General features: G+C 42.5%; 1 long non-coding RNA gene across 1 annotated transcript; it reads right to left on the reverse strand.

Moving 5' to 3' along the window:
• Positions 1-146: 146 nt before the first annotated feature.
• On the reverse strand, positions 147-3,114 carry LOC132381074 (uncharacterized). Its single transcript, XR_009507916.1, has 2 exons — positions 2,977-3,114; positions 147-2,534 (listed from the first exon to the last, which is right to left on the reverse strand). It is a non-coding gene; the product is annotated as an uncharacterized LOC132381074 (long non-coding RNA).
• Between the last annotated feature and the right edge of the window lie 18,966 nt (positions 3,115-22,080).

Raw genomic sequence — 22,080 nt, forward strand, 5'->3', positions numbered from 1 at the left:
CCAGAGAAACAGTTAACCTTCACAAAATACTGCAGATGACAGAAACCTGAAGTAAAAACAGAGAATACCAACAAAACCCAACTTCACTCACCACAACACTGAACTGATTCCTTAACCTGTAGAATCACTTTCAAGTGCTCTACAACTCGTGTTCTCAGTATTATTTATTACTATTATTTTCTGTATTTGCACAGTTTGATTTCTTTTGCACATTGGTTGTCAGTCTTTGTCTGTAGTTTTTCATTGATTCTATTATATTTCTTTGTTCTACTGTGAATGCTGATTGAAAATAAATCACGGGGTAGTATATGGTGACATAGATGTACTTTGATAATAAATTTACTTTGAACTTTGAACTGTGGAAAACAAAACAGAATTTTGGATTGATATTCTATCATCAGGATTCATCTAGCTCCTCCTATTAATATCTCCTTCCTTCCCAATTTCAGCCGACAGCACCCACAATTTGTGTCACCCAATGTCTTTTAGTCTCCACCCTACCATGGAATCCCTTTTTGCCCTCTCTGCCCCTCCCTTTTCTCTGCTATTTAACACATCTTCCATTTCCATCTTTTCCTCCAGCATTTTGTGGGTGTTGCTTGGATTTCCAGCATCTGCAGAGTTTCTCTTGTTCAAGTCTGTGGTGGGACTGATTTTTGAACTGCTATTGCTTTATGTTTTGGTTGGCCTCTTGACCTCAAAATCTACCTCAATCTGCTTGGTAATCTGTACTGCATCTTCTCTGTAGCTTTTGCATCCTATTCTGCATTGTTATTGTTTTACCTTGCTCTACCCCAATGCACCTTGGAATGATTTGATCTGTATGAACAAAGCTTTTCACTGTATCTCAGTACATGTGACAACAGTTCACCAGTCCATCACCAATAATTGCGAGAAGAATAGGAACATTTAGACTTCTGTGTGACACTTCTTTTGCTGGGATATAAGAATATAAAAAATGCAGATGACAGAAGGCTATTTAGCTCCTCAAGTTATCTTCCCACTCCATTAGATCCTGGCTGCTCAGCTTCAGCGCTGTTTTGTAGCACTACCACCATCAAAATCAGAATCAGGTTTAATATCACTGGCATCGAATCCCTGTAATGTCATATATATGGGGATATACTCTGTGCCTCCAGAGCCCTCATGGGTAGAGAATTCTAAAGATTTGCTACCTTCTGTTTGAAGAAATTTGTGCTCATCTCATCCTGAATGGTTTGGCTTTTATCATGGGACTGTGACTATTTTATCCAGACATCCCATCCTGGAGGAATGTCATCTTTGTTTTATATATTTCAATGACATAGTCCAATCTCAAGACAGTATGGGTCTTGTCTGGTTACTTCCTCTGCTTATAATGAACATGCAGTCCCTGGAATCCATCCAGCGTACTCTCTCATTACACTTCCTCCATCGGAAGTCCATAGGTAGGGAGACCACACTTAATGCTCCAGATGTGGTCTCATCAGAACTCCAATTAGCTAAGCCGGTCGGGCAGCATCCACAGAAACGAACAGTCAACATTTCGGGCCGAGACCTTTCGTCAGGACTTGGCCCGAAACGTTAACTGTTTGTTTCCACAGATGCTGCCCGACCTGCTGAGTTCCTCCAGTATGTTGTGCATGTTGCTTTGACCCCAGCATCTGCAGAGTATTTTGTGTTCTCTAATTAGCTAAGATGTCTTTGTTCTAGGGCTCAAATTCTCTTGCGGAAAAGGCTAACATGTTGTCTGATTCGGGTGGCACAGTTTGTGAAACTACTGCCTCACAGTGCCAATAATCTGGATTCAATCCGGCTCTGAAGACTGCACAGTCTCTCTGTGAGTCTCTCGCATGGGTGTCCACCATCTGCTCTGGTTTTTAGAGCAGGACAGAAGAATGAGAGAGAAAGCTCCCATCTTGGACAGAAGAGCTGCCAGTGTTCATAGTAAGGACATGCCCATCAAAGAGCAAACACCAAAATGAACTCATGACGTGTACTCACCCAGCATTGCTACCATGGCCACATCATCGCCATCTTGTTCCACCCATAATTCCCCAAAAAGAACTATCATAGTGACCTCTGCCCCGTGAGGTCTGCATGTATAAATGAACAGAACTAATAAGACTTTTGGATACTCGAAGGTGACACCCTAACAATATGACTGACGTGAAAAGCTACGACCAAAAGAAGGCTAACGTGAGACATTCTGAGCAAGCACTCTTCAAGTTATGGAGCAACCTTCTACATGAATGTTTAAAATTTCTTTCTGCGGATCTGACAGAGCTGTCTTGGAATTTGAACTCTCTAAGCAGAGGTCAAATTGGTAAGCTTGAACTTGAAAGCTGGAGCCCAGAAGTTGCTGGCACAGGAACCAGAGACGCAGATGTAGTACAATGGGTAGATATAGAGGCAGCGTGGTAGTGTAGTAGTGAACGTAATGCTCTACAGTGCCAGCGATCGCGATTGGTGTTCAATTCCCACCGCTGTCTGGGAGAAGGTTGTATGATCCTCATGATCATGTGTGCTTCCTCCAGCTGTTCCGGTTCCCTCTCCTATCCAGAAAGACATTAGCATTAGTAAGTTGTGGGCAAGCTACTTTGGCGCCAGAAGCAAGGCAACACGACAGGCTGCCCCCACAGCCAGAACCTCAGTCGTTGATGAAAACTGACACCTTTCCCTGCTTGTTTCTACGTACATGTGACAAATAAAGCTAATCTTCTAAGATTCAAGATTCTTTAATGTCACCTCCAAGACACAAATGCAAGGAGTACGAAATGATTACTACTTGGCTCTGACGCAGCACAAAAAAAACCTCAATGAGATAAAGAACAGAATAATAGTAAAAAGCACAATTAATATAAATGCATGAAATAGCTTACACACTATACATAGATTGATTGCATGTCCATAAAGTGACACTAGTGTCTGTTCATAAGGTGACGGACAAGAAATGATGCAATAGCGGTGGCTGGGTAATGTGGAGGGGTGGGTTACCTGGAGGAGGTGTTTATCCTCCTTGCTGCTTGCAGCAAGAGACTGCTTTTGAGTCCGGTGGTCCTGGCATGGATGCTACATAGCCTCCTCCGTGGTGGGAGTGGGACAAACAGTCCATGATAGGTTGGATCCTCCACGATGTTACTGGCCCGTTTCCGGCACCTTTCTGTATATATGTCCTGGACAGTACGTAGGCTGACTCCGGTGATGCGGCAGGCAGTTTTGACCGCCTGTAGAGACTTCTTGTCCACTGCAGTGTAGCCTCCGCATGAATTTTTAAATAGCTCAGATTGGGGAGTTGACTTTAGACAGGGTGGTTGTAGCAGAGTCGTTGGGGGCCTTCAACCGTTTGATGGGGAAAATACTGACAGGATCAGAATCAGGTTTATTGTCACTAACATATGCTGTAAATTTTCTTTTGTGGCAGCAGTACAGTGCTATACATAAAAAATTAATAGGTTATAGTGAGAATTAAATAGTGCAAAACAGCATGTAGTATTGTAGACCTATGGAGCTAATTAATATCCCTTTAATAGAACCAGCGCAGTCTTGATAGTCTCAGTGGCCCCCTGTATTAAACCATTCTCTGACTTTTCTCTTAAATCTCAGTATCAAAGAGAAGATATAATTCTGGTAGAACAGTACAGGAATGACAGTGCTAACTTGGAGAGTGTCGTTAACACACTGTTCAAGGAGCAGTGATTTAGGAAGGTGACGTCCATCATTAAGGACCCCCACCACCCAGGCCACGCCCTCTTCACACCGTTACCATTGGGAAGGAGGTACAGGAGCCTGAAGGCACACACTCAATGATTCAGGAATAGCTTCTCCTCCTCTGCCAACCGATTTCTAAATGGACAGTGAACCCATGAATACTACCTCACTACTTTATTTCTGTCCTTTGCATTACTTATTTTAACTTAGCTATTAATGGACACATATAAACTGAATGTAATTCTGTTTTGTTTTGTTCTCTGTATTTGTTTATTCTGTATATCATTGTACTGCTGCCGTAATGTTAACAAATTTCACAACATATGTCGATGATGTTAAACTAGATTCTGACCTGATCTGAAGTCTCCCAGTGGGCTTTATGGAAGAATTTGACTCACTTAAGAACCTTGGTTAGGAATGAGTGTTAATGGGGAGAGACAGGCAGACGGAGAGATTTAGGAAAGAAATTCCGGAACTGTTCCTTGATGTTGAAGGCATGACAGAGGGACGATTTATGTCTACTGAAAGCTTGAGCTGGAGAGGGGAAGACTTCTGGGGGGGCTGTAAGAGGCTGCAGATGTTAAAAGAATCAAGACTGTGGTGGGATTGATTTGAACTCCTATTTCTTTATGTCTAGTACACTTTCATTTGCAGACAGAATGGATTCTCCCTCCTGTTGGAACGTACTAATCAATCTTCATTTCTACTCAAGGATGAATACTCACTACCCACCTCCTCCACCCCCAAGAACCTAATGCAGCTAAATGTGATCCATGGTGCCAAGTTCAACGCAGAGCCTTCATGAGGAGCTGATATCCAGAGGGTGGACCCTGGCTGGATCTCTATCCCAGTGGAGCTGAGGTCAATTGTCACAATATCCTGGCTGAAACTGGAGACAGACTCGAGGATCTTCTCTGTTCACTAAACCCGTGGCCAGTGGGAGTCTTCCTTGGAGCATAGGAGAACGAAGGGTGATCTTATAGAGGTGCATAAAGTCAGGAGAAGCATGGATAGGGTGAATATGCACCCAGGGTGAGGGAATCAAGTTCTGGAGGGAATAGGTTTAAGGTGAGGGGGCAATCATTTTCCCAGAATGTGGTATGTATATGCCAGAGGAATTGGTTGAGGCAAGTGCATTAACAAATATTTACTTATTTATATTTGGAGAATAAGCCCTTCCAGCCAAACTGCCCAGCAACCCACCTATTTAACCCTAGTCTAATCACAGGACAATTTACAATGACCAATTAACCTACTCACCACTACGTCATTGGACTGCGGGAGGAAACCCACACGTTCACGGGGAGCACGTGCAAACTCCTCACGGAGGATGCCACAATTCAGCTCCGAACTCCAAAGCCCCAAGCTGTCATACCGTCGCGCTAATGGCAGGGCTACAGAGCTGGCCCCCGTTTTGGGCAGGAACAAGGTTCAGAGTGATTCCGGGTCGAAATGGACTGAGGGCCCAGCTTCCATCTTGTATGACTATGACTGTATAACTCAGTGACCTGAAGAACACGTTAGCAAGGCTTAGCAAGAGGCTGTAGTGAGAAGGTGTTGTTTGAAAGAATTTAAATGTCAGCTCCTGTGCCCAGAGTAATTTATTGCCAAAATCGACAATGCATTCTTTCTGGAGGTTAACGTGGAGTTAAAGCAAGTCAAAAGGTAAAAAAATGCTCTGCACTCGCTCCCATCTCCAGGCACAAGCTTTGCGTGTGTTTGCTTAATACACCTGCATAGCCAGCGAGAACCACACAAAAGCAACTTCTGAAAGGCAGCTGCATTCCTAAGGCCTTGGGTGGCTTGACATTCAGCGTTCTGAGGGATCGTTGACATTCCTCACGCCTCTGATGTCTTGCTGAGAGGTTGCCATGGTTAGCCACAGATCTGGCTCTGCCTGGTGTGGAGCTAGAGTTCTGGACAGCTGGCACAGACTGTGTCTGATCTCATGCATGTGGTCTCGCTGATCTCCCTGAACTGGTGTCCTTTTAATAACTCACTCTGGCTGAGTTTCCGCTTGCAAGAATTTAGCCCTTTTTACTTCTCGGATTTCTCTCCTGAATCACGCTCGAGACGTTAATTTCCACTGACATCCGGGGGGGGGGGGGTATAAAAGAGCCTGTAAACAATGCTTTACACCAGTGCATTAACTGAAAATCCAGACAAGTTATTCTCCTGTAAATCCTGGGGAAGAGCTCCTGAGACCACTTCCTCCTGAAGAGATTTAAGTCTGGCCTTCCAGGGTAATAAGCGAGCTTACATCAAAGTTCAAAGTAAATTTATTATTAAAATACATATATGTTACTATATACAGCCCTGAGATTCATTTTCTTGAGGGCATTCACAGTAGAGCAATGAAGTACAATAGAATCAATGAAAATCTACACACAAAGACTGACAAATAACCAGTGTGCAAAAGAAGGCAAACGGCAAATACAAAATAAAACAAACAATAAATAAATATAGAAATAAAATAATACCGAGAACACGAGTTGTAGAGTCCTTGAAAGTGAGTCCGTAGGTCCTGCAGAAGGGTCTCGGCCCGAAACGTTGACTGTTTATTCTTTTCCATCGATGCTGCCCGGCCTGCTGAGTTCCTCCAGCATTGTGTGTGTGTGTGTTCCACGGGGCTGTGGAATCAGTTCAGAGTTGAAATGAGTGAAGTTGAAGACGCTGGTTCAGGAGCCTGGTGGTTGAAGGGTGATAGCTGTTCCTTAACCTGGTGGTGTGGGACCTGAGGCTTTCGTTCCTCCTTTCCGATGGCAGCCGCGACAAGAGAGCGTGGCCTGGGTGGTGGGGTTCTTTGATGATGGATGAAGCTTCCTTGTAGATGTGTTTAATGGTGGGGAGGACTTTTCCTGTGATGGACTGGGCTCTACTACCTTTTTGTAGGCTTTTTCCATTCTTGGGCATCGCTATTTCCAAACCAGGGCACGGCACAGTCAGTGAATTCTCTCCACCGTGCATCTGTAGAAGTTTGTAGCCTACGTTGATCAGATCTGGCATTGAAAGCCGATGTCAACAGTATAATTGGTTTGTTTTTGACACATGTACCATGATACAAGGAAAAGCTTGTCTTGCATACTAGTTCATACAAATCATATCATTACACAGTGCCTTCAGCTAGAATAAGGTAAAACAACAATAATTATAATTGTGTACAAGATGATAAGAGGTATAGATTGAGTTGGCAGCCAGACACTTTTTCTCAGGACAACAAGGGGGCATAATTTTAAGGTGATTGAAGGAATCTATGGGAGGAGGTGAATGTCAGCAGTAAATTTTTTAGCAGAGAGTGGTAAGTGAATGGTTTGAATTGCCTGGAGTGGTGGTGGAGACAGATACATTAGGGTAATTTAAGGGCATCTTAGATAGGCACATGGATGATAGATAAATGGAGGGCTATGTGGGAGGGAAGAGTTAGATTGATCTTAGAGTAGGTTAAAAGGTCGGCACAACATCTTGGGCCAAAGGGCTTGTACTGTGCTGTAATGTACTGTGTTATAACAGTAATGCAAAATAAAGTGTAAAAGCTGCAGGAAAGTATAGTGCAGGTAAACAGTAAAATCGCAGTGAGGCTGCTTGTGAGGCCAGAGTCCATCTTACCATTCAAGAGCCTGATATTAGTGGGACAGAAGCTGCCCTTGAACTTGGTGGTACACGTTTTCAGGCTTTTGTATCTTCTGCCTACTGGGAAAGAGGAGAAGAGAGAGTGTCCAGGCTGGGCATAATGCTGGAAAAGTCCATAAGAGGGCAGGCTGTTTCCTGTGATGTGCCACAACTCTCTACAATTATTTTGTGGTGCCGTACAGAGCAATTGTCATATCAAGCCAGTCGTAACTCTGAAAACATGATTCATTGCAGAATCCTTTCTCTTTCACTGAAATCCTCGAGATGGAGGGGTAAGGGAAGGCTGGAAAAGGGTAATTTAACCCTTGCTGGTAGTTAAACACTATATGAGACTCACACATAAAATGCTGGAGGAACTCAGCAGGTCAGGTCTCATCCCTGGAGAGAAATAAACTGTTGACACTTCAGGCTGAGACCTTTCATCAGGGCACTGTGAGTCTGCTCCCGTCTAAGCTTCCTCGCCTGTGACTTTCCAACAGCTTTTTATTCCCGACTCCATTTACATCTGGTGGACACAGACAGAGTGCTTTGGGATATAAGTACAAAAAAACAGGAGGAGAAGTGGACTATTTGACCCTTCAAGCCTGCCCTGCCTTTCAGTTCTGTCATGGCTTCTCTAGGGCGCAGGATCTGGTCCTTAGTCCCATAATGTCTGCAACGAACCCAATGTTGAATTGAACTAAATCTCTTCTGCCTGCACATGATCTACCTCCATCCATCCCAGCATATTCATACATCTGTCTAACAACCTCTTAAATGCCCTTATCATATCGGCTTCCACTGTTATCCCTGGCAGCCAGCTCCACATATCTCACATACCCCACATATCTCCACACTCACCTTAAGTGCATATCCCCAATGTCGGATTTCTGCCTCCCATGTCCTTGATGCTCAATGTGTCCAGTGTTAGTTTCTAAGATTTTTTACTATGCCGTTGTAGAGAATAGCTGCTGGCTGTGTAGGAAGGCACCGTGACTGTGTGGGATTTGCAATGTGACAATAGCAGGGCCTGTGTGTGGCAGCAGAGAACGGTTGTGAATCACCTGCTCTATAGGCAGCGAGGCGGCTGGCTGCTGGGTTTTAGTGATGGCAGAGATGACGCACACAGACCGAGGCTCATTCTCTTTCCGGAGAGCACAGTAGCAATATTCTACCACAGTGCCGGCAACCTAGGTTCAATTCCCGGTCCTGTCTGCAAGAAGTTAGTACATTCTTCCCGAGACCACGTGGGTTTCCTCCCATATTCCAAAGGTGTACAGGTTAGCAGGTTAATTGGTTACATGGATGTAATTAGGCCAGAAGGACCTGCTATCTCAAAATAAATTAAAAAAAATCTTTCCATGCAAGAAGAACACAGCATGAGAGGAAACACTCCTGGGAAACCACAGACTTTACCATGTGACAGAATCTTACTCTGCATTAAAAGTAGAAACCAAGCTTTTTATTTCTTAGCTCCTAATGATCCACACTGTAAACCCTCGAGAGATTATGCTTTTCTTATCTTCGATGAGATCCTATTAATGATCTGATAGCCTGTGCTTGCCTGCATTTAATCTCTGGTTCCAAATTCTGTTTGCTTTGAAGTTATTGGTGAACGCCAAACTGGAGGATTGAGGCACACGGTGTTGGAATACAGAGTGTAGGCAAGAGGAATCAAAAGCTCTCCAAGGCAAAGCGGAGAGTGGGGCAGCTGGTCGTGTCAGAGACCTGATTTCAATCCTGATCCAGGGTATTGTTTGTGTGGAGTCTGCACGCTCTTCTGACTGTGTGTCTCCTCCAGGTGCTCTAGCTTCCTCCTAACATCCCAATGATGTGGATGATTAGATTTATTGGTCAAGGTAAATTGCACCTGATGTGCAGGTGTAATATTCGAAGCTGTCGGAAGTTGGTGAGAAAATGAAATTAAGTAGATGATTGATGGACTGAGTGGGCTGAGGTGTCTGCCCCTCACTGTATTTCTCTGTGCCTCTGAAACAATGTTCCTGGTAATCTCATCAATACCTGGCAGAGAAACTAAACCATTGTGAACAAGTATGAACAGGAGGGAAGTACAGGAGTCACACCATATATGGTACTCCATTTTAATTGGAAATTAAAGCTTAAAGCTTTCCCATGATTATTTATCCACGGTGGGCACAGGATGTGTAGGAACAGGCAATGTTGGAAGCCTTTCAAATTTGAATGTGACTCATACCAATGGCATTAACATACACTCAAAGCAGCAGAGGCAGCAAGCGGTTGTCTGTGAGTATGGTTTATAAGTATCCTAAAAATAAAAGTGTATCCTGCGGTAAGACCATAGGACCATGATATATCGGAGCAGAATTAGGCCATTTGGCCCATTGAGTTTGCTCTGCCATTTCATCATAGTTGATTCATTTTCTACTTAGCCCCAATCTCCTGCCTTCTCCCCCCTATCCCTTCATGCCCTGACTAATCAAGAATCTATCATCCTCTGCCTGAAATATACCCGGTGACTTGGCCTCTGCAGCGAGTTCCACATATTCACGTTCTGGCGAAACAGATTCCTCCTCATCTCCGTTCTAAAAGGTCGTCCCTCCATTCTGAGGCTGTGTACCCTGACCTTAGACTCCCCACCATAGGAAGCATTCTCTCCAAATCTACTTTATCGAGACCTTTCAACATTTGATAGGTTTCAATGGGAATCCCCCATCATTCTTCTGAATTCAAGTGAATATGGGTCCAGAGCCATTAGTCGCCCCTCAAGTTTTTCCAGCATTGCAGGTTTTGGGTACAATATTTCTCTGGCTTAATCTACATCAATTACAGTGACAGCTATGTTCATAGTTTACTCCCAGTTTCAGTATGCAATCCCTATCCAGACACAAAAGCAAAAGACTGCAGATTTCGTAATGCTGAAAATAAAATAGAAATGCTCATTCGTGGGGAGAGAAATGGTTAATATTTCGGGGCAATGACCTTTCACCAGCGCTAACGCTGATCTAGATTTGGGCTGCAATTGGTTGGAAGGTTTGATTGATGGGTATAAAGGGTGCAGGACATTTTTGAGAGAGAGTATACGCTCTCCCCACTGTACAAACATTCTGCATTTGGAATGCTTACACATATTAACGGCTGCCTGCAAGAAGCCATTACAAAACGCCATAGAAAGATCCAATATCGGTGTCTCTGGTGTTGTGTTGCAAGGTCTCTCCATCTTATATCACTGCATTTCTTACTCTAAAAATGGCGCCATGGTAGCACAGCGCTTAGCGCAACGCAATTACAGCTTGGGCCGTCAGACTTCGGAGTTCAATTCTGGTGTTGGCTGTAAGAAGTTTGTACGTCCTTCCTGTGATCACATGGGTTTCCTCCCAATCTCCAAAGACAGACCAGCTGGCAAGTTAATTGGTTAGTGTAAATTGTCATGTTAACTAAGTAGGTTGCCGGGCGGTGTAACTCATTGGGCCAGAAAGTCCTATTACTCACTTTATCTCTACATAGAACATAGAATAGAACAGCACAGCACAGGAACTGACCATTCAGCCCACAATAATGTACTGGCCCAGCTATAAAACAAATCAAAAGCACCCAAACACACATAGAACATAGAACAAAACACATAAATAGACAATAAACAATATTGGACACATGTAAGTGTGAATTAAGTGGTAATTTACCTTGAGGAAACATGGACATATTCTGTATAATTGTTGAATATTGTTTTCTGTTGTATGTTGCACCAACCAACTGCAGTAGTTTCCCAGGACATGTAAATGTACAGCATATGCTGAATAAAGTTGATGTTTGATCCTTGAAATGAAAGTGGACATAACAGCGTCAGAGTGGGGTAGCTGGTAGTGTTGCTGCCCCTTAGCTTCAGTAACCCAGGTTCATTTCTGATCTCCGTTATTTGTGTGGAATTTACCTGTGGTCATTGTGACTGCATGGGTTTCCCCAGTGTGTTCTAGTTCAACCCTCAAAGTAAACTTATTATCAAAGTACGTATATGTCACCATATAAAACCCTGAATTCATTTTCTTGTAGGCATACTCAAGAAATCTCTAGAATACTAACCCATAATGGTATCAATGAAAAACCACCCAACTTGAGCATTTAACCAAAGCATAGAAGACAACAAACTTGCAAATACGAGAAGAAGAAATAACAATAATGAATAAATAAACAGTAAATATCGAGAGCATGAGATGAAGAGTCCTTGAAAGTGACTCTATTAGTTCTGGGAACATTTTAAGAATGGGGCAGGTGAAGTTGAGTGTTGTTATCCCGCTTGGTCCTAGAGTCTGATAGCTGAGGGGTAGTAACTGTTCCTGAACCTGGTCGTGTGAGTGCTGAGCTCTGTGCCTTCTTTCTGATGGCAGCAGTGAGAAGAGCACATGTCCTGACTGGTGGAGTTCCCCGATGATGGACGCTGCTTTCCTGTGACAGTGCTCCATGTAGATGTGCTCAGTGGTGGGGATGGCTCTGCCGTATCCACCACATTTTGTAGGATTTTCCATTCAAGGGCATTGGTCTTTCCATACCAGGCTGTGACGGAGCTAGTCAATAAACTCTCCACCACACATCTATAGAATTTTGTCAAATTTTTAGATGCCATCCCGAATCTTTGCAAACTCCTAAGGAAGTAAAGATGTTTCCTACCATGTCCCAAAATATGTACAGTATGTTGGTAGGTTAATTGACTACTGTACTGAGGGGTAGACTTTGGTGGTTATTGATCGGAATGTCGTTTAAAGTAAGATTAGTGTATGAATGACCTTTTATCCATGTTGTATCTCTCTGACCCTATAATAAACCAACATGACCGAAGTCAACCACCACTACTAGGTGTGAATTAGCGGGTAAGTCTCATGAAACTTCATTTACCCACCTTTTGCACCATCCTTGTCATCAACATTTAATGAAGAATCTTCTCATTTGGGGCAGCACGGTGGCACAGTGATTAGTGCAAAGATTTACAGTACCAGCAACCCAGTTCAATTCCCGATCACTGTCTTTACAGAGTCTGTACATTCTCTCCATGGTTGTGTGAGTTTCTTTCAGGTGCTCGGGTTTCCTTCCACAGTCCAGAGATATGCTAGCAGGTTAATCAGTCATTGTAAGTTTTCCCGTGATTAGGCTAGGGTTAAAAGGGGGGTCTGCTGGGTGGCAAAGCTTGAAGGGATGGAAGGGCGTATTCCACGTGGTATCTCAGTAAATAAATAAACAAACGATAAGCCCTCAGATGAATAAGACCATAAGGGCAGAGTTAGGTCATTTGGCTCACTGAGTTTGCCATTCCATCGTGGTTGATTTAATTTCCCTCTCAACTCCATTCTACTGCCTTCTAATCTTTGATGCCTTTACTAATCAAGAACCTATCGAACTCCACTGTCTCTGGCAACGAATTCCATAGATTCACCACCCTTTGGCTAAAGAAGTTCCTTCACATCTCTATTCTAACGGGATGTTCTTTAACTCTGAATTTCTGTTCTCTGGTCCTAGACTCCCCTACTATAGAAAATGTCCTCTCCATGTCCACTCAATCTAGGCCTTTCAATATTCGATAGGTTTCAATGCGATTCTCCCTCAGTCTTCTAAATTCCAGTGAGGATAGGCCAGAGCATCAAACACTCCTCATACATTATTCTCATAAGCCTCCCCTAGGCCCTCTTCAATGCCAGCACATTCCTTAGATATGGGCCCAAAATTACTTACAATAGGATTATGTGTTATTATTATCTTGTTTATGCTTGATAAAGTACCTGAATTATTGCAGGTATTTATACACCAGGATATTGTCATCACTTCTATGTTACTGTTGGTTTAAAACATTGGCATTAAGAACCTGTTCTGACTTGTGAACAGGAATGTAACTTCTTTGTAAGTAGGGTGTCTCAGTAATCGCAATCTTGTGCCTGAGTTTTCTCCATTATTTAATACGGGCTTTTGATTGACGGTCAATTAAGTGAGCTAGCGAGGGGTGGGTGGGGAGGAGGCTGAAGAAACTATACAGGGAGAATTAAGTCTGGAATACAACAGATGGCTCAATGTGTACACTCAACTTCACACTCAATGTTTTAAGAATAGCTTCTTCCCCTCCACCATCAGAATATGAACACTACCTCACACCACCAAGTTCAGGAAGAGTTACTACCCCTCAGCCATCAGGCTCTTGAACCAAAGGCGATAACTTCACTCAACTTCACTTGCCCCATTATTGAAATGTTCCCAAAACCAAAAGATTCACTCTCAAGGGCTCTGCATCTCATGTTCTCAATATTTATTGCTTATTTATTTATTATTATTCTTTCTTTTTTATCTTTTGTATTTGCACAGTCTCTTGTCTTTTGCACACTAATAGAACACCCAAGCTAAGGGTGGTCTTTCATTAATCCTGTTATTATTCTATAGATTTATTATGTCTGCAAGAAAAAGAATCTCAGGGTTGTATATGGTGACATATATGTACTTTGATAATAAACTTACTTTCAACTACTTTTGCTCTCCTTGCACTACTAACAATAGTTTTCAATATGGATTTCTTATTGTAATTTAGAGTGTATTTTATGTATTACACTGTACTGCTTTCGCAAAACAACAAATTTCAAGAAACATGTATGTCAGTGATACTAAACCTGATTCTGATTCAGCCTCTAGAATGTGGCAGATACAGCGTGAGGACTTATAGCTCTCAGTAGAACTGTCATGGAAGTTTACATCTTTTGAGGTGGAGGCCTTCCTACTTGTGCCGCAACTCTTGCTGCAGTGTTGCGTTGTGTCTTGTGAACCACAGACAATGGCAGTAGAGTAGTGATTAGTGTAGCACCATTGCAGCACCCTTGTTCAATTCCCACCGCTGTCTGTAAGCAGTTTGTTCGTTCTTCTCTTAACTGGGTGTGGGGTTCCTCTGGGTGCTTCAGTTTCCTCTCACATTCCAAAAAAAGCGTGCGAGTTGATGAGTTAGTTGGTCAAATGGATGCAACTGGACAGCACAGGCTCATTGAGCCAGAAGGGCCTGTTACCATGCTGTATCTCTAAATAAAATCCTTAGGTCTTTCCTTTAAGATCACAAAGAATGATTTCAATAAGCCTCCCTGGACACTTAGTATAAAACCTTAAGGTGTGACTAGTAACTTCCTCTGAGAGATGATGAACAGGTCACCGCATGAATTAGTTTCTTACTAGTTGCTCATGTCAGTGGTCCAAGAAAAGATACCTTATATCCAAAGTCTACCAATCAATTTTGATATACAATTACAACCAACATTCCTTCTAACTTATTTTTACAGCTTCATGGACCAGCTATTGCTCTGAGCAGGAAATGTTTACATGGCCTTTAAATGGGCGGCACTTTAAATGTTATTTTTGTAACATGCACGTCAATCAAATGCAAACTACAACTCACAACACAAAGAAACGACATCAGACAGTTACAACAACTGACAGGCACAATGGCAAAAATAAAATGTTTTGATTAGGTAGCGTCAGCATTCAAAGGGCCAGCAGTTTATTAACAATGAGCTACTGACTTCCATTCTGTGTTAATTGTTACAATTTGTAACAATCTTGTAAGTTGAAATACTGGCAATGTAAGTATGTTGAAGCTCTACAATATATCAAAGTAAAGGTTGTGGTATGTTTAATATTTAGAGAATTTGTGGATTATATTCATTAACCTATAATTAATTACAAGGTATTTCACAAACACATTAGCATAGATTTCAAAATTGTATTGGCATAATTTCAAAATTATATTAACATGTTCAAATTATATTAACTTATATAAAAGAAAATTCAACAAAGGGTATGTGTGCGGGAGCATTCAATTACTGCACAGACGCGCAGTTTAGAGAGAATGGTAGTTATAACTACGATCAGGTGGATAATAGGAAAGTTCTGAGGCACTTGGAATGAACCAATATCTCTTGCTCAGTGATTGGCTGCTTTATGGGTTGTTATTTAAGATGCCCAGTCCAGACCTAACAAGGTGCCTGGTATCTGACTTGCACACCGGATCTCTATTAAATATAATCCAGCCCCAGAAATCCAGATTCTTTCTTCCTCTGATCAAAGAGAGAAGGCAGTGGTAGCGCGTGTCTCAAAATGATTTTTGAAAAAAGTAGCTTAGACAGTGGGCGGGACAGTGGTGAAATACCACGTCTGTTTCTGTAACAAGAAAGGATTAGATTGATCAAAGGTATTCGGCTTCCATTCAAAGCCGGGTGTTCTTGTAACATGTTTGACCCTGGGAAGGTATTGGGTGTTGGGCAGCGGTTGGAATGGAATGCACAGGTTTCTTCTTTCAGGACCTGGAATGAAAGGAGCTTTTTATTTTATTAATGTACTCCGGTTGTGTTTAATCCAGCAATTGTCTCTTTACCCTGTAATTACCTGCTCAATTATCATCCGTTTTCTATTGCCCAGTGTGTCTCTAGTGGGTAGCACTTACTCCTCCGAAACTTGTGGGTCCGAGCCCCAAATCCAGGTAGTTCAGGACAAAAATCCAGACTGCCCTTCCCACATGAGTACTGAGTGAGCGCTGCACTGCTGAAGGTGTTGCTTTTCCGATTAGGAGTCAAACGTGAGGCCTCTTCTGCCTATCGAGCCATGCAGCATGGAAACAGGTCCTTCAGTCTAACTCATCCACAGTGACTGTGTTGCCCAGCCTGCTAGTCACTTTTGCCCCGAAACACACTAAACCTCTCCTATCAATGTATTGAGTTCAGTACTGTGCAAAACTCTTAGGCACATACCTATAGGTAGAGTGCCTAAGACTTTTGCACTGTACTGCAGAGGGCTCTTAAATGTTGGTAACATGCCTGCCTTGACCATTATTCCTGGCAGTTCATTTCAAATATGCACCAACCTTCCTGCAAAGAAGCTGTCCATTTTAAATCTCTCTTTTGATCTTACACCTATGCCCTCTTTTTCCTGGGAAAAAGAATATTCTGTCACCCTGTCTGTTTGCATTCTCTTTAGGTTAGTGACATCTCTTCAATAACAGGGTGACTCTGAGAGACTCCAACAAAATAGTCCTAGTGCAGCATCACCTATGTCTTGTATTAATATAATGGTCCTATAGTCAGTGCCCTTGACTGAAGGACAATGTTGTGAGTGTCACCCCGCTACCCTGTTTACCTGTAGCTTTCAGTCAACGATACACTGGTACACCTCTGTTCTGTAATACTCCCCAAAGTCTCACCATTCACTGTCTAAGTCCTACCCTGGACTGATCTCCCAAAACACAATACGTCACCTTTATCAGGGTTAGAAGCCACTTGCCAGTCTTCAGCCCACATACCTGGCTGATCAAGGTTGCCCTGTAATTTTTAATAACCTTCTACACTGTCTGCAATGCCTCCTATTGTAGTACCATCTGCATACCATGCCTGTACATTCATCTGGAAGATCCCACAGCACTACTTTGAAGAACATGCACAAAATGCTGGAGGAACTCAACAAGTCAGGCAGCATCAATGGAAGGGATTAAACAGTCAATGTTTCAGGCTGAGATCCTTCATCAGGTCTGGAAAGGAAGGGGACAGAAGTCAGAACAAGAAGGAGTATAAGTTGGCAGGTGATGTGTGAGACCAGGGGAAGGGGAAGGAGGGTGGGTAGGGGAATGGGATGAGGTGAGAAGCTGGGAGGTGAAAGTGGAAGAGATAAAGGACTGGAAAAGAAAGAATCTGATAGGAGAGAACACTGGACCATGGGAGAAAGGAAAGAGGAGGGGCACCAGAAGGAGGTGATGGACGGGTGAGAAGAGAAGAGGTGAGATTTCCAGCATCTGCAACTCTTGTGTTTACTACTTTGAAAAGCAAGGCTCTCACCTCCCCAGCATCCAGGACATCTTCAAGGAGCGATGCCTCAAAAAGACAGCATCCAGCATTAAAGACCCCCATCACAGAGGGAGGAGGTACAGGAGCCAGAAGGTACACACTCAACGATTCAGGAACGGCTTCTTCTCCTCTGCCATCTGATTCCTGAATGTACATTGAACCCATGAACATGACCTCACTACTTTTTTTTCCTCTTTCTACACTACTTATTTAACATTTCTAATAAAAATACTTACTGTAATTTACAGCTTTTTTATTATGTACTACAATGTACTGCTGCCTCATAACAACAAATTTCATGACATATGCCAGCGATATTAAACCTGATCCTGATTCTGAGGATTATCCATATTGTGCATGCCAATGTTAAACTCTCGATCAGCATCACTAAAACAAAACCTGAATTATCTAGTCAGTATCATATTGTTTAATTGGATATTATGCTAAAGATGGTAAGTAGAAAGCCAAGGCAAAAAAAAAGGACAAAGAGAGAAAGTGAGAGTTAGTATTAAAGGAATCCAAAAGTCTTTATAACAGTGAGACATGAGAGACTGCAGATACTGGATTCTGGAGCAACAAATGACCCATTGAAGGAACTTGGTGAGTCGAAACACATTTGTAGGGGAAGGAGTTGTTAACGTTTTGGGCCAAAACCCTGTCTCGGGAGTTGGGTCTTATATAGACAGGTATGCAGAGATATTACAGGCTATTAAGATACGAAACAGAAGCTGGAGAAGGTAATTCAATCCCTAAACCCCTTAAAGTTTTGTCTCCCTTTATTAGTCACCTCAGACTTGGGAAAATGTCTCCGGCTGTCCACTGGATCAATGTACACCACCTCTCATCCTCCTTCTCCCCAAAGGAAAATGCCCTGTCCCACACAACCTACCCACAACTTAGGCTCTCTAATTCTGGCAGCATCCTGGTAAATCTCCTCGGCACTCTCTCTAAAGCTTCCACATCCTTCTTATAACGAAGCGAGCAGAACTGAATGCAATAGTCCAAGTAAATTCTCGGATTCCAGGACTGTTCGGCCGAGTAAGGAGCTTGTGGATTTCTGCTTGGAGCAATACATTTTTGGTCTGACACAGATAAGGGAGGTGAATTCCAGGGACTGGTGCATTGTTCTCTTTCCCCCGCCCCAGTGTCACTCACAGATTAGGATGTTTAATGGTTTATGGGTGCAGCAGCAAGCTCTTTCATCCCTGTTCCCACAATTGTGCAGAAGTCACGCTATGTGATATTAGTCAACCAAGCAATTAATTATTCAGACAAAAATTGAAGGAAACCATTTAACAGATTTAAGATAATCAGTTAAATTTTCCATCAGAAATAAAGGACTAGCATTTATATGGTATTTCTACTGACCTCAAGATGTCCTCAATGGACTTTACAAACATTTAAGTACTTCTTAGATTGTAAACACTGTCATGCGCACTGTAATTAATAACTTGTGCTTGTTACTACGTGGTCAAAATTGGTACTGTCGAAAAGAGCTGGGTTGCGCTCATTGAAGGTCAGAGTTGCTCCAAGGATGGAGCCCCATGAGGACGGATGGTGGGACACAGTAGAGTCTGAGGAAGAGTACGTGGCCCCAGATGAATGGCCCAATGCCCGTCAGGGTCCTTCTGAAGAGCCGGGGATGTTTGTGGGGATGTCAGAGCTGCCAGGAAGAAATACCTCTGCCGGAGTTCCGTGAGCTACGTACCAGCCTGATCAGAGGCTTGCCACCAGAGACAAGTGTTGACCCAGGAGCACCCACCGTGTCAGGGGCTCCAAGGTTCATAGCGTCTCCAGTCCTCTCGGAAAGCAGAAGCCCAGGAGTGCCACTTCCACCACTGGGACCCCGGTGCTCTCTGTTATCTGGGCCCCCAGGTGTGCAGGACCAACACAGGTGCTCCCTCCCAGCAACCGGTGCCCCCACCTGAGCCAAGGTGTGGGGGTTGGATTTGACAGATGGTGAATAGTTCTACTGGAACATTAAGGTATGTTGTGGAGAAAGCCTGTCTATATTTGTAAATTTTTTGTACATGTTTGTTTTCACTCTCTTTGTAATAGTTTTATTTTTCTTCACAACTTTGGGGCTGATTTTTTTTTCACCTGACACTAAATAAAACCCCTTGCACTAACGTACCGTTGTGGCTTACCATCTGTTTTTTATTCCCAACTGGTGACCCTCGTTGGGCACACCTGATAGTGAGGTGTGACAGGGACAAAAATTCTCCAAAAAGATCTGATTTCTTTCTCATTTGTACATCGAAACATACGGTGGACTGGGTCATTTTGCATCAACAACCAATACTGTCCAAGGACTGTGCTGGTGCCACCTTGCTTTTGGCGCAAATATGTCATGTGGTTAAACAAGGTGGATACCATAGGAACTGGGACGTTAGCACTTAAAATAACCTGAATTACATGACAACTTCTAGTCAAGAAGAGTGGGATTCAAGATACTCCATGGGTTTTTGTCTAAACCCTATCCTTAGAAAAGACGCAGGTTTCAGCTTTAATGTACGCAGAGTTGTGGGTGTTTCTCGTTGCCAGGCCAACAATGATTTGAGATGCGTTGGAGCACTCTCATTAAGGCAATGCTTCGTGGCACAGAACAATGGCGTACATCCAAAATCTCTTCAGCTAAGTGTGCTGTGGCTGGCTGAGGAAAAGTAAGGTGGGCCCAGGGGACAAGGCATCTGGTACAACGTCTCGAAAATTGTCGAAATGAGGATAGCGAGAACACTGGGTTGAGAAAGAAAAACTCGTTCGCCTTTTATAGGGCATTGTTCACATCATCCCAAAGCACTTTACAGCAAATTTTTTACAGTTGGTGTACACTCACTGTGATGATGTAACAAACACAGCAGCCAATGTGCGCACATCAAGCTCCCACCATCAGCAATGCGATAATGACTAAATATGTGAACATGAATTTCTATTTTAGTTCTGTTTTCAGGTATAAATATCAGCTAGGACACTGGATATAATTATCCCACTGTTGTTTTTTGAATTTTGTGGGTAGGCAAACAGAGTCTCAAGTTAATATCTTATCCAAAAATATTTCCATTGTCAGAACAGAACATACTTGATGTGTGGAGAAGTGTCTGCCAAGTTGCTTAAGCTCTGGAGTGGGACTTGAACCCATAACCTTTAACCTCAGTGCTTTCAACTGAATGGAACTGAAATTTAAAATGACATATAATTAAAACAAAGTTCTCTCGGAGAAATTCACTCATTGCAGGTCATAAATATTAATACTCGTCCTTGGTGAGATTTCCGATTAATGTCTCATTTAGTGAATAAGGACGAAGCTGTTTATCAGGGATCAGTAAATAGAATTCAATTGTTATCATTAAATATCACTTCTAATTCTCCCCTGGAAAGAAATAAATAAATGCTTCCATTAATAGTGAGTGGAATTCACTAGTAAATAGCACTATTATACAAATCTAAAATGAAGCCAAGTTCAATGTTCAAAATAAATACAGAATATGTCACCATATACTAGCCTGAGATTCATTTTCTTGCAGGTATTCACAAAGAAATGCAATAGAATCAATGTCAAACTACTCACAAAGACTGACAAACAACCCAGTGCAAAAGAAGTTGTTCGTTAAGTGCTGTGTCGTATGACATGGGCGACCATGGTCATTCCTTGGCTATGATTGTTCTTGTCAAGTGTTACAGAAGAGGTTTGCCACTGTCTTCATCAGGCCAGTGTCTTCACAAGATGGCTGACTCCAGCCACTACCGGTACTCTTCAGAAATTGTCCTCCTAGCGTCAGTGGTGGCATAGCCAGGACTTGTGATATGCACCAGCTGCCCATACAACCATCCATCACCTGCTCCCATAGCTTCACGTGACCTTGATCAGGGGGCTAAGCAGGTGCTACCCCTTGCCCAAAGGTGACCTGTTGGTTAGTAGAGGGAAGCACCTTACACCTCCTTTGGTAGAGATGTATCTCCATCCCAACACCCAAAAGAAGACAAGCTGTGCAGACACCAAACAAATAATAAATAAGTGAATAAATAACACTGAGAACATGAGTTGTACCATCCTTGAAAATGAGTGCATAGGTTATGGACTGAGCAGAATGAGGAGGACTTGTTTGTATTTTACAAAGTAGCTGATGAAGACCACATAGGTTTAAAACCACTGAGATTTATAGTGTTGATTTATGTATATTTATTACTTATTTTGGTAAATAATATATTCAGATGTTTAATAGTATACTGATATTGATAACTATCAGTCCATACTCCTAATTTCAATTTTTAAAATTCAGTATGGTAGTAAAAAAAAATATATATATATATATATACAAATGGCTAAAATAAATATGTCAGTTTATTTATGATAATTATTAACAAATAAAAGTTGAATTCTAAGGCCCATGTATAACATTAGTAACCAGCACAAGAGGTTTGTATGAGTGCCTTCCTTCATCTGTTTTATCAAAGGATTTAACTGTTTTTTCTAATACTTGTTGCTGTCACAGATGAAAGAATTTTACCCTACTCCCACCTCTAGAATTTTTGTTGGGTTTGTGTTTTTGAATTTTTAATGGGCTCATTCAGCATCCCAGATCACGTGCTCCAAAATCAAGGATTCCAAATTGACAAGTTAGTGTGCTAGTGCGTCAATAGTCAGGAGCAGACACAGGGCTGTCTGTGGGCCCTGGAGCTGAGCCAGAGTGAGGGATCCACGTCTGAAAAGACTGTCTGTTCTCTCCATGTACACAGCCTCGCCCACTAGATGGTGTTGGCATCTGTGACAAACTCCAACTGCTTGCCCAGACAAGCTGCCCGTCCCAGCCGCCTCTCCAATCATTTCATTACCAAGAATCAAAGTCTTCAAAGAAAACTTGCAATTTGATATCTTTTTAAAAAATCCTTCTGATTTTTCTCCAGTGCTACTTACTGCAGCGCTCAGAAAAATCATTAAAGAAGTATTCTGGGTCTT

This window comes from Hypanus sabinus, chromosome 25 (genome assembly GCF_030144855.1).
Source record: "Hypanus sabinus isolate sHypSab1 chromosome 25, sHypSab1.hap1, whole genome shotgun sequence".
Lineage (NCBI taxonomy): Eukaryota > Metazoa > Chordata > Chondrichthyes > Myliobatiformes > Dasyatidae > Hypanus > Hypanus sabinus.